This window comes from Columba livia, chromosome 1 (assembly GCF_036013475.1).
Source record: "Columba livia isolate bColLiv1 breed racing homer chromosome 1, bColLiv1.pat.W.v2, whole genome shotgun sequence".
In the NCBI taxonomy this organism is placed as follows: Eukaryota; Metazoa; Chordata; class Aves; order Columbiformes; family Columbidae; genus Columba; species Columba livia.
This window is the reverse complement of record NC_088602.1, coordinates 167,728,847-167,747,447: the sequence shown is the minus strand read 5'-3', so window position 1 is coordinate 167,747,447 and position 18,601 is coordinate 167,728,847. Positions and strand designations below refer to the sequence as shown.

Below are 18,601 nucleotides of genomic sequence, written 5' to 3'. Positions count from 1 at the left end.
CTGAAGTAGTCAGATACGGGAAGTATTTCAACAGAAATATTCCACTATGCTGCTCTGTCTCTTCTGCCTGGCTACATCAGTAAATATAAACAGACATATTTAGGAACATTTCTTCACTAAATACATGTATAGCACACGTTACTACTTCATCATGAATTGTCCTGATGTGCCACACATTTGCAAACTTTATATGGTGTCAGACTACCATTTTTCTTGCAATTTGGCTTTTTTTTTAAAATTTGATTTTGAGGTTTAATAAATGTATGGTAGTATTAGCTGATAACAGACGAGTGCACAATGAATATCCCAAAAAAGAAAATGTCATATGAAAGTTGCCTGGTACAATAGGAATTTCTCACACATGCAGGCCCACTCATTTTCCTTTCTTGCATTGCTCTGCTGTAAAATATGCAAAAGAATGGGGATATCTAGCTACTAAAATTAAAAAAAAAAAAAAAAAAAAAAAAGAAAGTTTGGGTGCTACCTACCTACTATTGTTAACTAAAATAGGATGGATAAATATGATTTAAAAGATCCTATAAAATCCTGTTCTCCTCAATTTAAAGAAAAGTTTCATCCTACTCCAGTGACTCAAAAGCATTCTGGGATTATAAGCAAAGCAATAGATATTTAAAGTTCATATCTGTTTTGTCTATATAGCATGTATCTCCTTATTTGTAACATAAAAACTGTTGAAATGTTTCATATCCCCTGTATTCATCGGGTTAAATCAAGAATATGCAAAAATTTTAGGAAAGCAGAAGCAAGAGCCCAAAGCCAACAATTAGTACTCTACAGCTTACAAGAGGGGAAAAAAAAAAAAAAAAGCTCAATAATTTACAAATGTTGAAGGAAGTGCTATTTCCATAATTAAAAATCAGGCAGAGATCCTTTTGGCAAATGGATCTCTTTGTTAAACATCTTACTAACCCAAGCCTGAAGGTATAATTCTGTACCCTGGAGGATCCCCTCTATACTTTTGCCAGCTGTTCCATTTAGGTCACTCCACCACAAGTTCAGCTTTTATCTATTCCTCACTTTCTTCACTGGGTCCCAGAAGCAGCAGCCCATCTCTCTGAAGGCTGTTTAAAGTGTAAATGAAAAGACGAGACAGAAGTGAGCCGCTACCTCAGGGTCCTTAATTTCTGAACTGCAATTCCTTGGACTTCCCTACCTTGACAGATGCAATATGAAGTCTTCCTTGATGAAAAGTGAGGATGCAAACTGAATATGGGATGCAGTCAGCACATTCATTATAATTTTAATGCTTTGCAGCTGCATGAACAAATAGAAAGTTTTACTAGGCAGAAAGTCAAGGCCAAACAGTGGCAGCAGCAGCCCTTCAGCCCAGTACTGCTGTCGGCATGTATGAAAACATCTGCAAGTAGCCATTTTATCTCTTCTCAAGTGGTCAGAGAGAGGGGGACTCAGAGAAGAAAGGAAAAACAAAACAAAACAAAACAAAAAACAAAACCAACCAAACAAACCAAACACACAAATAACAAAAACAAAAACCCCAGGGGTGGTACATTGATCCAGCACAGTGTGTCCCAAGGACCATGAAGAGCACTGGGTGCAGACCTGATCCACTTGTCTCCCTCCCCAGACCAGCAGGCAAAGGGAGGAAACAGTGATGCTTCAAGGGCTTGTTTGTGCAAACTGAACCAACCTCAAGTGACTAAACTGCTTCTAATCTACTGCTCATTTGTTTCAAGGCTTTTAACAAACACATCATCTCTTACCAAAAGCGACAAAAAGATGTGAATTTAAAATGAATCCAATTATAAAGGTTCTAGTCAGTGTAAAGTTAAGCCCTCAGAGAGTTGCTATAGTCCTCCAGAACTGCTTTTGGACAGTATGCTGGTTTATAACAACACACTGATCTCTTACTCAGGAAAATTAGGTGTAATTTATTACAAAACAAACCACTGCCCTGACATTCGTCTGTTGAAAAAAAAAAAAAAATAAAGAGCAAAACAGATACTCTGGGAGGAATTTCTAAGTGTTTGACTTTTAATGAAAGATTCATAAAAAACGCAACAAGCGTATCGCTGAGGTCTTTTCAATTTAATATTAATTAATAAAGTTTGCACACAAAGATACCAACTGTAATGTGAAACAGATCTATCAAATCTATTGGAAATTAACTTCCTATGTTTTCAAAGGCTGTTCAGTCACATAGGCACAGGGACTCTGATCACCATCTGTATGACTTTCATACGCAATCCCACGGGCTTCAGTCAACTGCTAAGATTGTGCCGTGATTCTACCCGTATAGCATAACATACAAGCTTCAACCCAAGAAGCTACTTGCGCACATATAGTCAGAAGGGCTGGAATCACCGCGTTTAAGCAGTGCAGTGATTCACACACCTGCACTTAGCCTGCTCTTGAGAAGTGCTCTCTCAGTAAAAAAGTGCAGTTCTGCAAGCTTGTAAACTTGACTTTTAAGGGTTAGGGAGAAAGAAAAAACAACGTGAAGAGCAACACACCTGCAGCTTTACTTTACACAGGTAAGCAACCCAGCTCTGGCGAGCTGTCTTGCAAGTCTGGATAGCAATCCTCACCTGTGTCATGCTGTCTGCTCGTGCACATGTCAGCCAGCTCAAGGTCTACACTAGCAAATAAAGCATATCCATAGCGATTTTCATTGATTACCTCACTGACGTGACTCCACGCGTTCCTGCCGGCATTCCTGCATGTGAGGGTTTGTTGCAGGTGGCTGCTCTCAAGTTCAGTGTTCCTGTGGCACGGCTGCTCCGGTGATGACAACAAGAGCAAAGGCAGGTTGCCACTGGCCAGATCTACCAGAGCCCAGTCATGTGCCGTCTGCAATCACATCTCACTGAGTGCAAAAGGAAAATTAAAACATTTTTTTCTCTTACACTTGAATGACACAGCATACTCCTCTGTGTTTGCATTTAAATTGGACAGAATAATTTAGCACTAGCTTTTAATTTCAGAAGGGTTAATCACCTCAGCAAAGGTCAATCAAACTTTAATCTCCAACAAAATTGCAGTAGCTTCAGTCACCTGCAGGACATTTAATACATTCTTATTTCCATGCAAAAGAATGCATCACTAATCTTCTAACTCTTTACATTAGCACATTTGCCATTAACATTTTACTAAAATTATTAATTCCTCCAAAACTATTACAAGAGCTCATTTTTACACATCTCAGAAGATAATCCTGTTAAAAACGAGCCACATGTACTGTGACATTGCTTTAGTTGTCTGCTCTAATCTTCATAACCGTTTGATACTCCAACCGAGTTGTAACAATGCACAGTCTCAATTACACAAAATATTACAGGGTTTAGTTTAGAACAACAATATACTGTTTTAGTAACTTAATCTTCCCTATTGTCTGCAATCACAATACTAATCTATTTTGCCACTGTTCACAGCATTTTCTATTCAAAACAAAATATAGATTTTAAATTTTGCATAGCAGCTCTTGAAAAGCAGTAGATTTACAAGGATAAGTTAAAACCTAGAATCTATTACTGACAATAGGAATAATCATCATGATAGGAATATTTTTCTGGCCTGGAAAAAAGTATTTCCTCATAAAACAAAGTATCTTTTTAAGCCATACCCCATTAATAAATACAGAAATAAAGAAAAAATATTTTAGTCCGTACTTCCAATTTGGTCCACTAATTAAAAATAATTAATCTGCTATTAAAATAACTGATAACTGCAAAATCTCTCTGAAAAATTCAAATTAGGATTAGTTTTAAATTATCATTGCAATATCAGCTCGAAACTATAAAATTATTTGACTTTAAACAGAAAATTCTAAAACAGAAAAGAGCGCATCCCCAAAATACGTTGTTTTTAAATAAACATCAGCTATGTTAGCTATATAGCAACACATTCCTTCAGAAGTCTACTTTAAGAATCTCATCTGAATGCTCAGAACTATTTTACCTGTAAAGATACAGAGAAGAAGAGCAACAGAAAACTCAGGGAGAGCTCGTAAAAGAACTGAAACACAATGCAAAGAATTCATTTCCCAAATTGTAGAGACTGGTACCAAAAAAACAAAATTGGGCAAAAAAATACTAATACCACCAAAATAAATGAGTCTCCCTTAATCTCCTACCATGGCCATATTAGGTCCTGTGAGAAAGAGAAGGAACCGTCATATGCCATCTTGTGTCTATTTAAAATGGATTTTTTTAGCCATAATAACATTTTGACATACCGTAATGTAAATAAACTGTTCTTTCCCATCCCAATATTTCCTTCTGTGTCTCTCTGTCTCTCTCTGTCTCCGTCTCTCTCCTCTTTTTGTTTTAATATATGGCACAGAGACAGACACACGCCCCCGTCACTGTCAATATGCACACTCATTAGCAATATGTCAGGCTGGCATTTTCAACACATACTCCAGAGCATAACTGAACTACCATGCAGTGCACACACATACACACACATGTAAAAATGCAATTTCAGACAACAACAGCTCTGTGGAATCATTTTTAACTTGGAAAACTAGGTAAACATACAAAAGGAATAAGTGAGATTCTCAGACAATATTTTACAAAGGTGCTTCGAATTTGCTCTCCAGCTAACAGCACCGATGCTGCTCTCGTTTCACACACACAAATATACGCACACAAATATGCATACACAAAAGCAAATATTTTAGCAAGATATTTTAACGCTGAATTACGAAGGCAAGAATATGGGGTTTTCCCTGTTTGCTTTATTTCCTTCCTTTGAAATTACGTTCTAACTAGAAGCAATGAATGAAAAGAAATATTACAAAACATAAACGCTAATTGAACTCTGAGTTCATAGAATATAGACTGTCAACAGTATTTGTAGTTTCTCCAGTTGAGGAAATCAGCTATGAAAACAACAACAACCACATTTTTTGTAAAAAAGCATCTGGCAAGACAGCGAAGACTACTTAGAAAGGGTGAGTAGCACTGAACTACAGTTTTGATTATTCACCTTTTGATGCATTGATAAAATATATTCTAGATTGCTATTATATCTGCTTTAAAATACGAAAGAATAGCTTCACGTGACACCCTGGAATGAAAGAGACCATCAAAGGATCATCTACTTCATTTTTCAAAAGAACAAACAGAGGAGAAATGTACAGGGAAAGAAACATACCTTTAGTCATCCCAGCGAACGACTTCTCGGCACATCTACATAGTCCTGCGGCTCCACCAGTACAAAAGTTGACACTGCAGCGCTTGTGATCTCTGTGACAATGGCATCATACTGCCGGCAATTTTTTCGATTAAACTTCTCAGACATGGTAGCAACTTTGTTAATTATGATATTAGCCAGCTGGCGGGTACAATCAATCATCCACTGTAAGAAAGCCAGACAAAGAGACATCTAATCATTGCAACCAGAGCAGATAAATTTTGTTCCTTTCTTATACGTGTCACAGATTCTATCCCTCCTGACCCTCTACACAGCCATCGACTGTCAAATTTAGATTCAGCAAGCTCCCAGCTTTCCTTTATCCCTGCCTTAGATCTGAAACTCCTGGTTATCAGGAAGACAAGCGTCACCAGCTGTCTCAGAACAGGAAGGCAATCAGGTGAATAGTACTTATTATCTCTCATTGCCTTCTGAGGAGCGACAAGATTGATTTTGGACCAACAACGCATCCAGATCTCAGGCACAGCTACTACGGCATCAAGTCTAGAATATGGTGCATACGTAAAGCTGACCTCAACCTTTATTAATACTGCATACCGAAAGTTTGAGGGTTGCTGGGGCTTTTTGTGGGGTTGTTTGTTTTGTCTAAGAGAACTCTTAAAGTATTTGTTTTTCTTCACAGCTGCACTGGATATTCCCTTATTCCAGGCCTCCTTCCCCCCCCACCTCAAAAAACCCAGGCAAGCTGACTGCACCATTACTCAGGGGACTGTGTTTCACAGTTGGACAGTCTTAATTGGGCCCACAGAAGCAGTTAGCTACCATTAAAGGCTTCTCTGTATACATCTTCCTCTCAACTAGTCTGATCATCTATAAATTCCAACTAGTGAAGCCTATGCCTTGAGAAGGTTAAACATGCAAATACATTATCAGCCCAAAATATAAAAGCATCCTAACAAAATTTGAGCTGATAGTTAATTTTGGCATTGCTCTAGAAAACAATATGTTTGAGCTTTTCATTTACGGCAGCATTGGATAATCTTTCATTTACAGCAGCATAGGACAATCTTTCATTTACAGCAAGATTAGACAACCTTGCGCTCCCGCTGCAAGACCTTTTTTTACAAACCTAATACGCTGCAAAGTACTGGAAGGTAATTCGTATAAAGTAGAAACAAAAGTTATGACAGAAGAATTGTGATCTCAATAACTCAGTCTGGTACCAAAAAAAACCCCAACTTGCTACATTCCAAAGTGCCTGCTGACAGTTCCATTTAACTAATTAGACTGAAATACATGAGTCAATTAATACGAATTTATAAGGACACGCAAAAAATTTTATGACCACTTTCAGATTCACCATACACTGACTGCCCTGGCACACGGACCAAAGACTGCTTTTCCAAAATCATATCCTTTCAGACAATGCGATCCTATGTTTACTTCACCTTAATTTAAAACTAGTTTAATATTAAATGTAGTATACACCAATACTGTCTCAGTCTCAAACAAGAATACACTCTGACCTTGGCAGCATAAAATTAGTCATGCTTTTAGTAAAACCATTGAAAACAATGCATTTTTCTTCAAAGGTTTTACATACAATTCACATAAAATTTTCACACTTTCCAAATCCAAACAATCCAAATATTTTCACAATCCATACAGAAATTGCAAAAGTTAGAAAACAGCAGCTTGTAGGAGTAAGATTTATACCCAGACCTCATTCTCTTGAAATCACAGTGTTACAAGAACCTGCTTTGCCTCTCAGAAGTCAAATTTTTCTTCTACTTAACTGCTCATTTGGAAAGTTTATGAGGCCAAATACAGGAATCATTATGATGTTCATTACTGGTCAAAACACAACTAATTGCTTTCTGATATTTTTTGGAAAGGATGAGGGCAGGAAAATAAATTGCATCCTCCAATGTAGTGTCATCTCTCCAGTCAGTTTGGATGACTGATGAAGCATTCACTCACCTTCTCAGGCAGATATTGAAGACCACATCAGTTTGGTGCTGCTACCCACACCCAAACTGTTAACAAGTTGAGATCTAGCTCAAGTACCTCCACGCCATACTGCCACCAATGTAATGCAACACGCTGCTAGAAAGCTCCACCCTAGCCCAACTAAAATGACTAATTCACTGTTTTAAAATATCTGCCACCAAGACAATTGTACTCAGAAATTAAGGAAGCCTTTCTGCACTATTCCTTATCATTTCTATTGCTGTACTCAAATCACATTTTGCTTTTTTTAGACAGCCTTTAAATATTAAGAAGTAGTCTTGATTCTAGCACAGAGCTTTAAGGCAAGAGGAAATAACTGAGCATAGGAGATGAATGAGGGATTTGGGAAGGACACAAAAATAGGAGGATGCTCTAACTGATTAGTTTTTCTAGAAAGTGAATGCATCAGATACACAAGGATGTCCATAGCAGTATTTCCAGTCAGCCACCAGCATAGACATGACCACGTTTCTAAGCTGTCAGCACAATCCTGAGCCAGCAAAATTGGAAAGCAAAGAGGATGGTCTCTGATGGGTCCAGATTGAAAGTTATTTAAGAGTAACATGGAAGGAGGATCGAACTTGGTACCCTAGCAGGACTTGTATTTGTCCATTTTCAATAAATAAATCAGGCTTTTCTCTCACTCACATTTTTTCATTACTTTAGAGTTCACTGTGGAAAAATATGGAATTAATCTCACCTACCCCCAGGTATTATAAACCAAGCAACTAGGCCAGTCATCTGTGCTCTCCTCTGTCACCACTAGGATGAAGGAGAGCATGGCAGGGATCTGCTGAGCATGAAATATTATACCCATTGCCATACAGAGATACTGGTACAAGAACTTGTCCACGGAATGTATTGCTCTATCTATTAGCTGTCAAGGAGACTACAAAACTGGTCTGAATTCAGTTTTAACCCTGTTTGGAGCAGGAGGTTGGACTAGTTGACCTCCTGAGGTCTCTTCCAACCTGAATTATTTTATTAATCTATGAATTGGCTAAGGCAAGAGCAACACAAATAGCAAAAGTTATGAAATTATCCAGATGACACGAATTGCATGTGTAATTCAGGAAGGCAGGGCAGCTCCAGCTCCTCTGGGTAGTTTGGCCCTCATCCTCCTCAAACCTTTTGTAAAAGCAGTCATTTTTTGCCCTTTTTTCCCCCCTCATTGAGATGTAAAAGCTTATAATTACCAAATCACCTACACAACAGGAAATTGAGAGAAAAGGAAACATATCTAAGAAAATACACAAAGAAAGTAAACAAAGACCTCCATGGAAGCAACTAGATAACATACCTGATAAAGGAGGAAAAAAGGGAAGTGAGCAGAAAAGGAAAAGTAAACTCAGGGTCAGGTAAAAGAAAAGTTTCCTTAGCAGGGAAGGAGGTATAGCAAAGGATAGGCCACAGTTAACCTAAAGCACATCCAATTAAAAAAAAAAATAAAACCACAAGCAATGACCATAATCATGGTGGTCTAGGCTCAAAGGAGAGATTTATTCTGGTAAAGACAAGATTGTTTAAGGATTTCTGCAGTATTTGCTGCACTGTCAGAACGAACGAATAAACAAACTAGAAGGAAGTATAGAAAAAAGTAGGACTCATGGCCTAAAGCAAGCAAAGAAAATAATATTCTAAAACACTTTCATTAATAGTCACAATAGTATTTCACAACCACAGATTGACATAAACCGATTTAGTTTTACTTATGCACACTTATTCATAAGCTTAACCTTCAAAATTCCTGTCTAATAAACCTTTCATTTGTAGTCTCAAAAATCCTGTAACTTTTTCATTCAGTACCTCATTACAAAAAAATAAATTAAGTGATAATATATGTAAATTATACATTTAAAATAATGGGTGATGTAATGAAAGGAATACTCTTCACATTGTAATTCAGTGGGCTTTTAAATTAACTTTTAATGTCCAGCGGTTGGCAATTAACAAGGAGTCTATACGTTTGACTGTACTACAACACACAAACTAGGAGAAGGAAAGGAGCAACACAAGGACACGAAGCCAACGGAGGATGGCGCACAGAGAGATGACAGTCGGTTTAGGGGAACACACAGGGCAGAGCCCAGGTCTGAGGAGCAATGACCCTCTGCAGTGAACCCCTTCCTGAAATGGGGAATTTCAAAGGCTCCGTGACACAATTAACTTCTCACCCACTGATTCGCCCCCTCACTCCAAGAAAAGAGCATATGTAGCTACAGACAGAGAGCTTATGGTGTAGTTTCTCATTTTGGCACATCAGATGCATCCAAAATAGTCATGGATTTTTTTGATTTAATTTTATTTTTAGCAGTGCAAATCAGGAGTTAGCTTGCATCATAAACTGCAAGTATATTCTACTGAAAATAATAAAACCACAGTGCAGAACAACGTCTGCAAAGGTCACATGTAGCTTCTCGAGGGGGAAGCGCCGCAAGGCAGATGTGAAGAGGCCACATGTTGCGTCAGTCCTTAGCAGAGAATGGAGGTGAAATATTAATGCAAGAAAAGCAATCTTACTTACATTCTGGGAATTAAACAAGAAAGAAAAAGGGGAAACAGACTATTTCTCCACCTGCACCATGATAATCAGGTTCAGTTTTCTCCTGCTATAATATTAACGGTAAACATGAACTAAAGGACTTTTTTTCTTTCCTGCTGTGACCAGCTGCAGGTGAGCCTGGAAATGGTGGGGTTTTTTTTCCTTGCCACTCCCTTTTTCTTGCATCAATATTCTATTATTCTGCTACTTACACTAGTGATCAGGCATACGTCTTTTAAATTTATCAGTAAAAATATATACACCAACTCAGGTACCAGCATCATGCCTTTGATAATGTCCAGTAGCAGATGTCCAGGAAAAAAGCATAAGAGCAAACATGGAACAATTTTTCCGTGGTATATGCTCCAAACTTCTGCCCACCCACAGCATGAAAGTTTGCTTAGTACATTAAATGTCAGGAGGGCTTAATGCAACACATTAGATAAGATTTCAATTCAGTTCTCCTGTGTCACAGAATGACAAAAATCAGTACCAAGAGTACACAGTTAAATAACTGGCAACTTATCTGTAAAACAGGAAGGGTTGCATGAATAAGAGACTGAGCTGAAGTCTACCAAAAATTTATTTTAAAAAAAGGTAAGTCATTCATTTACATTCAGACTACTAACAATTCTGGGTTAGAGACTTTTGTTTGTAACATTCTGTAAGGATGAGACAATAAAAAACTTGCAATTTCTTTAAGACATTTTTCATTTATAAAGCACCTTCTCAGAGAGCCCCTCACTAGGTCAAGTGAGATATCTGAACATCATGGCTTCAGGACTTGGCAGTAGCTCTCCCTTAAAGGCAGGGTTTACACCACTTCGGAAAAAACTAATTTGCAGAAATTCTTTCCCAATTTTGTGGTTAAAAAGCCTTTTCTAAAGCCTGAAGGCTTCTCCTATGCAAAAGTTCCCACCTGCAGGAAACTTGAACTGGGATGACAGACAGACACAGAATGAAACAACAAATCAATTAAACAAATGCTTATTCTGCAGAAAATGAACACAAAATATGCTGCAGAAAACATACTGCCATATTATAGCAACACAGTCTCTTTAGATTACATAGTACCTATTTTTAATGTGTCATTTAATATAATTTCTCAAAAATAAAAAATGCACTTACAGTTGAAGTAACATCCTAAAAGAATACAATTTGTCTGAATAAAATTGGAGCATATAAAACACTAGTAATGTGGCAGAAACAAACTATGTTACATGACCCATTAGAAAATTTGTATCTGCAGTGATCCAGTAAAAGTGACATAAGCTAGAACACCCAACTGACAGAAAAAGAAAAAAAATCCACAACGCAAAGCACTAGAATTGCCTGTTTATAATTCATTTTTAAATAAAAGACTTAATGTAGTTCCATTTTTGGTCTGGATTCTCTGAAGGTAGGTCTCAAATTGTGAAACTGCCCAACATGAGCATCCAGGATTTTAATAATTATTTTGAGTGACTTAATGAGCTTTCTTTAAGACAACTAGTTAATTTCCAGACAGATAATACTTCACATCTGAATAACCTCAAAGCAGTTAAAAGGCAATAACTCCAAAGGCAAATTTAAAAATAAATAAATAAATAAACTGAGGCCAAGCCAGTAATTATTTTTTTCAAATTCTAAATTTCTTTCTTTCTTACTCTAAAACTGGACCCTACATCAATGGCTGTTATCTATTATTTTCAGGACAGGAGGACAGCAGGGTCATATAGAGTCTTATGTCAAGAAGTATCTAAAAGAAGGTCTAACAGCAAGAGAAGCATAGTTTTGGTTTGGGACTTTTGTTTGTTTGCTTATTTTGTTGCGGAAGATATTTATTATGACATGCAAAAATTATCAAATTAACTTCTTTTTTTTTTTTTTTTTTCCAGTAGCAGACATAGTTGTATCATATCAGACTAAGGTCCTTTTACTTTTTCATTACAGAAATTATTGTTAGTGAGAGCAGTTTCTGCCTATGCCACAGCTAAATCAAACCTAACAGAAGTCATTTTGTGAGGCTAATTTCAAAAATGCACATGTGGCAAAGATTTGCAATAAGAAATACCTGACTGTTATATGCCATTGAAGCTTTTAAAGCTGCCTTAAGGACGTGGATGCTCAAATCTTCCAGATGTTCAAGTGTCTTCTATATGGTGTCGTGTTCCTTTTAAAAAAGTGTAACAAGTTCAGAAGCAAAAATGTTGCTGTTTCAAAAAAAATTGTGGTTTATGTTTGGGTTTTTTTAATATTATAAAGGTGGTATTTGCATGAAGATATTAAAAGATTCCCTTTTAATGTGACTGAATGGGTTATATGTAGTTGGCCACAGAACCACCACTACGGGATGTCTCTGAAGTTGTTAATGCATGGTTTCCCATCATGTAACAATCAGCCATCCCAGGCTTTAACACAACAAACAGGCAGGTGGAATTTCTGCATAAGGAGCCCTCCCTTCAGAGAGAGAGAAAAAAAAAAAAAAAATCAATGCCCAAATGTTGCCTATTCCTGAAGGTTTTGTAGGACAAAAACATGACCAGTATATGGAGCAAAATAGGAAATAGCTGAGTGTGTCATGTATGTAAGATGCTGGACTGTAGTAAAACATATGAAACCTTGTATGAGGAAAGACTCCTCAAGATTTTAGCTGTTGCAGACCGAAAGCCCTTTGCTCACTTGAAAATGTTCCTGCCACTCTTAACTAAATTGCTACTCTCACTTAAAACTGTACACCAACTTAAATGTTTTTGAGAAGGGAATTTAAACTTCATTGTATAAATGCAGGAATCAAATATACCAAATATACCATTATAAAATGCTCTGCTGATAGTGTTAGTTTCAGCTACAAAGTATAAGCAAAATTGTTCCTTTGCTGGTTTCATTTGAAAAAGTAATCCCTTGCTGGTAGTCATATTTGAATTTAGGAAAAGGAAAAAAGCAACAACAACAAACACACACACACACACACACACACACACACACACACACACACACACACACAAAACCCCCACAAAACCTCAAAACCTAACTGTTACTCACCATTTAACTGAGCTAGAACATGGGACTTTGTATGTCTTTAAATCAAAACCTCCTGGAGTAGAATAAACCCACAGTTAAGGAAATGTATCAGTGCTTACCCGTATCTAAGGAGCTGCTTAATTCTGAACAGGAATTTAGACTGGATAAACTAAAATGTATGCTCATGTTTTAGGCTGTCGAGGTACTATACCTCAAATAGGGTATTGTAACAGACGTTGATACCCAGTAACAGGCACGTAATACTGTCACATCCTATGATTATTTGGTATTTCCCCTATTTATCGCAAATACGAGATGCGGTAATCTCTGAGTTTGCAAAGAACTGCAAAGAACAAAGATCAAGATTCTAAAATGCAGTGTGCCAACCCTAAACCAACGTGGCTCTGTGGGTCTTTTCTTGTGTTTTTAAAGATCCATACCAACTTAATTATCTTTATGTTAAAGTTGTGCAATCAAGTTCATTGCAACAAAAAGCCATGCCAAAAAGAACAAAGTAAAATTGATAGATTCAAACAAATAAACAAACAAAAAAGTTAAAATAAATAAAATCAAGCCCTAGCTAGGATTTAGGAAGATCATGCATTAAGATGAAAGATGAAACAGATGCAATACACAGCAAAGATCAAAGAGCTCCATCAATTCATTCTGAGAGTCAAAATCCAGCTGAGCATGGGAGCCCTGTCCGCATAATAAAAAAGGTTGACTAAAACATAAGGATTAAACAGATGAGCTGTCTCCAGTGAATGTACGGCACAGGAAGCCCTGCTGAGCCACTTGTAAAGACACTTTGGAATTGTACACCTGCTACTCCACAGTGAAACCTACAGGAAGCCAGCCAGGAAGGGGAAAGAAATCCACTAATGGACTAAATAGCTATCTTTAGGGTGGGGGGGAAGAGTCAATACAAGAAAATGGCAACCAAGAGATTTGCACTTTCCCCTCCGTTTAGTTCATTTACCAAATACTTCCATCAAAAATGAATATAAAGAAATTGTTACAACTATTCCTCATTTCCTTGAAATAAAAGAAAAAAGCTTAGCACATACTTAAACTATTAACACAATCATCCATGTACAGCAGAGTCAACCTAGGATTCTCAATTAAAATATCTGTCGCAATTTTACTGTTTTGGAATCTCTTTTTTACTACAACACCTATGTTAAATGGCCAAAGCTCTTCTAATTTCAGTGCTGTGGGATTAAGTGAGTCTGACAGTCACTAAAATTCATATTATTCATAATACTTATGGCATTTTGAATAATGTTATATATAAATCTTCACTTTTCTTGTGATAGAGATGGAGATATTTCAACAATCAAAAATTATAGGTAATTATTAGTTTATTTTCTCTTCTTATCACTGGTAATGAGAAAAAGAAAATAGAAAAGCTGTTCATAACAGGTAAGAAACACTATTCCTTTGAATTAATTAATTCAATTAATTATCATTTTAAAGTAAAATCTCCATTGCCCATAAACACAATCCCTACATAAGGAAAAAACCATCATGCTAGCACTCACTCCATCAGTCAAAGGAGCTGAACTGCAGAGGTTTCTAAAATCTCCGAAAGGATCAGTGTTATATGCTACACCTTCTTACAAGGAACAGATAAAGGAAACCCTCACATTAGAAGATGGAAAACCATAACTTAAAACAATAGGGTGACAAAGCCAAGTGAACTTATACACACTTGCAAGTTTCTTAAGGCTTTGCTTTCTGCTAGGTGTTCAATTAATGTCAACTGCCTCCTACAGGTGGCTCTTTATTTATTTTTTAAATGAATGTTACTAACCTGCTTGTCCCACGAATGTTATTTAGAATCACATCTTTTATTCTAGTTTTAGTTGACAGAACAATCTCTTCAAGGATCTGGGCAAAGGTGATATATTTGATTTTCAGGTTATCTACTGCCCGCAGATACAAGCACTTTGATTGTTTACAATGCAGGTGTAATTGGTAACCATTAAATAACTCCAGAAACTGATTTAAGAGTCCTTCACCTACTGCATGAAAGTAAAGCTTCATCCCACAGCCCCATGTCTGGCTAAATACTCAAAGATTCCACTATGAAAACAAGTTATTAAAAAATTAGCAAATGCAATGCTAATTTAAATCATCAATTCCATGTGAGTATTATATTCAGTTTTAATGATTTTAAATAGATTTATATTTCAAAGTGGAAATTACAATAAGAAATAAGCATTTTCAAATCTCTCATTGCATTTCCAAAATTAGCTGCCAATATGAATTTGTATAGCAGTTTTAAGCAGAATTTTTTACAATGTTTCTTTCAGCACACCAAGGCAAAACGAGAACAGTAAACCAAAATTCAGCAAGTATTCCTATGAGGAATGTTATGTGTTGTTTCATTGGTAATACATTACTTCCTGATTGCATACGTTCAAGCTGTGGATAATATTTTAAATACCTTTTTGAAACATTTCCTAGCCTTGAGCAGTCAAACAGAATTACTCTGCTATAAACAAATCAGGCAAATTTTCTGTTTCAGCAAAAAGTCACAGAGCGCATTTTAACTTTTATTTTCTGACGCCATTTTACAGGCACTGAACTTTACTGCTTCATAAAATGGTGTGGAAGCAAAATACCATTACAAACACAACAACTTCTGATGGAACTCCTCTGAAGTTGGCATTTTGTACCAGAAAACTGTAATAAAATACATCACTGAAGATATTATACACTTCCAGACGGCACTGCCATGGACGCAGTCTGAATCAGATGCTAAAGCCTATGGTTAGTACGGCAGGGAGTCAGCCATGGTCACATTCACCACAGAGCCTACATTCACCACAGTTTAAGAAGCAAGGATGAGGTTTGGAGCAGGACATGGGGCATCTCTGGTCCTTATCTGCCACTGCAGCTTCTTTGGGGAACACAGCGCCAAGACTTCTTGCTTCTACATCAAACTAATTTGGGCCCTAAAGGGCTGAAAGGCCCCACAAGTGCAGTTCCACCTGCTCGTGGACCAAAGGAGATGCTAGCGGGAGAGCACTCAGGCTCATGCAGCACTGTGGCTGCTCTGAGGGCTCACAGACAGGATCCCCTTCAGCTCCACCCAAGTCTAACTGCAGCCTCTCCGTCCTGCTTGGACAAAGTTCTCTTTTCAAGAAGAAAACTTACGGAAAGCTAAGATTGCTCCTAAATCTTTAACAATGCCAATTGCCTGACCTTCTGGGGCATAAACATGCTTGTTAACACACTGTAAATCAGTCAAGAGGAAGCCCAACATTTTACAATTTACAGCCAACAGTGAATGACATGAGGACTCCTGCAAATCCCAGGTGCACAGCCTGGAAAAATCACATTAGATATGTATGCAAAGACCGAGCCAACTGGTCTTCTAAGTAATGTAGTAGATAAACTCCTACTAAAATTTTACCACCCGTGGGAAAATCACAATACCTTCAGAACAAATCACAACCGTTTTCATAGAGATGTTTCAAAGACATTTCTCTCGAGAACTGCCACTTTGAAAAATTTCAACCTGTTTACTCAGCTGTTTTTTTGTACTACAGATGACTTTTAAAAGGTCATAGACATTCTTTTTTATAATGAAGGCATTATTTTACTTTTGCTTCCTTTAAATACTGCTGTACAGTTTTAGATACACTTGAAATAACTTTTGCACTGAAACTATACAGGAGAACATTTCAGAGTAGTATTCAAACAATTCAGAAGCTCATGAGAAGTTAAATGCAGAAATTTGCTCTATTTTAACAACTAAGCTCTATGCAGGTTCCACAGTGGGATGTGTGTACTTATTTGTTTTGCTTTTTATCTGAATACTACATCCTCAGCTCTCAAAATGTGTTGTTCTACATTTTTTTTCCAACATATATGTGGATAGATTCATCAGAAGGAAAGCAATACATTATCTCATTCTTTCATGTAAAAATCCAACAACAAAAATTCCTTTTAAGCTTTATGGTTCACCTGGGATTTTAAGAAAAAATCAACTGAACATACCTGTAAGTATGCTAAACAAAACAAAACAAAAATGCCCTCACATCCAACTCTGAAACATTTATTGTGTTTAGCCTCAAACCAGACTTGTTTTTGCTCAACACTAAATAAGAACTGTGATTACTTATATTTTTTTTCAGGGAAGCAGGACTAAATTTTCTCAAGCTGTGCTAACACAGCACATGTGCAGGAGACACACAACTAATTAGTTTTGCATACTACTCTGGCTTGTCTCTATAGACTCAGTTTCCTTGATTTCATTTCCCAGACTAAAAATATTGTTCTTCATATATCTTGGAAGAGAAGATCAGAGAATATCTAAATGCAAAATACAGTGCCATTTCAGGGATGATAGCTATCAGTATAGTCCTTTTTCTTCTCTGCCCTACCTTTTTGTTTGAAAGTCTTACATCCATTGTACACCCACCTTAGTTTATCAACTATGCATCGATCAGGAAAATATATTTTCTGAAGTAAAAAAAAAGTATTAAAATTGATATAATGTTACTGAAGGAAAGAGGTGAGTTTTACGGTCATATCACACATGTACAAAACCCTGCCTATATGAAAGTGTCCATAAACAAGTTTTAAGACAATATATAAAACCACATACAAATTGTAAATGCTATTATACCCAGCATGAATTCCGCTGTTATACTTTGCTTTGATACAATGTCATGAATCAACTAACTCTTTTCCAAATTCAAATATTCTGTCTCATCTTGAAATCTCACTGTCTATCTGTCCAGCTTCATTTAAACAGTGGATAAGATGTGAGAACAAGGGTAAAGGAGTTTGACCTGCAGTTTGTATCTCCAGAAAATGAGATAATAATATGAGATGCAAAGGAAAAACCAAACAACCAAAAAACCACAAACCAAATCAAAGCAAAACAAAGAAAAAAAACCCAAACAAACAACAAAAACCCCACCAAACAACTAAAGAAATTTACTTCCTCTTACATTTGAAATAAATGTCCCTACACAAAACCTGACAATATTTCCTTGATCTTTCATTTTCAGTTTTCATTGATCAAGGCAGCACTGCAATATTAACTCATACATGACCATGTATACATAAAACTATAGAAAAATTTATCTTAAAGTCTTAAAGAGTTCAGAGTCTGAGCTCTTCAAAATGGATTACTAACATTCCTCCAAGTAATTTCAGACACCAGATGTTATAAATACATTTAAGCTTGCCTCACTTCAGGAATGATCATGCATTTACTGTAGTTTTCATTATATCAAAAATGCTTCAGCTTCATCAGCAACTGATGAATTCATTAATTTCTTTATTAATTCAAACGATTTTTTTTCAATTTTTTATAAGCTCCAAGGTTCTCTCAGCAATATCGGCTCCTTGTCTGTTCCATAAAATCGTAATCAATCTCTATTATTGTCATGAAAATGGTATTTGTCACTTTGCTGAGAAAAAAATAATCAATATGTCTTGCAGGGCAGAACAGGCATTTAATGCAGTGAATTGATGCCTGTTAGAGAAATTTAGCTTGCCAGCAGTTTGGGACAAGCTAATAGAAAACCAGAAAATTCACTGAAGGTTGACAGATGAATATACAGACATGCCACAAAAATTAATATTTGGGCATTTTGTATAGCCTGTCATTTCATATGCTGGAGAAAAAATAGATTTAGACAAGCAAATCCCTAAGGAAATCCTTTTGGGTTTTAAAAGGCAAAAGCCAAATGCATGTAAAAATAAATTCTTCATTGTATAATTTTTATGTTTATATATGTTTCTGGAAAATAAGTATTCTGAAACAATCTTCCATTTAAAGGTTTTGCTTCAGACATGATACTGAATATGAAAACACTGCTGAGTGATACAGTAGTGCAGTCTCTGAGGCAACACTGAACTCCTGATCCTTCTGGAGAACACAGCATT

General features: G+C 36.6%; 1 long non-coding RNA gene across 2 annotated transcripts in view; it reads right to left on the bottom strand.

Annotated features, from left to right (window-relative positions):
- LOC110365658 (uncharacterized) overlaps nucleotides 1–18,601 on the bottom strand; it is a 78,754-nt gene that overhangs the window by 20,414 nt on the left and 39,739 nt on the right. For both annotated transcript variants that reach the window (XR_002425350.2, XR_010468464.1), the window contains 2 exons: nucleotides 5,137–5,340; nucleotides 2,659–2,845 (listed from right to left, as the gene is read on the bottom strand). This is a non-coding gene — a long non-coding RNA (uncharacterized LOC110365658). The remainder of the gene's footprint in view (nucleotides 1–2,658; nucleotides 2,846–5,136; nucleotides 5,341–18,601) is intronic.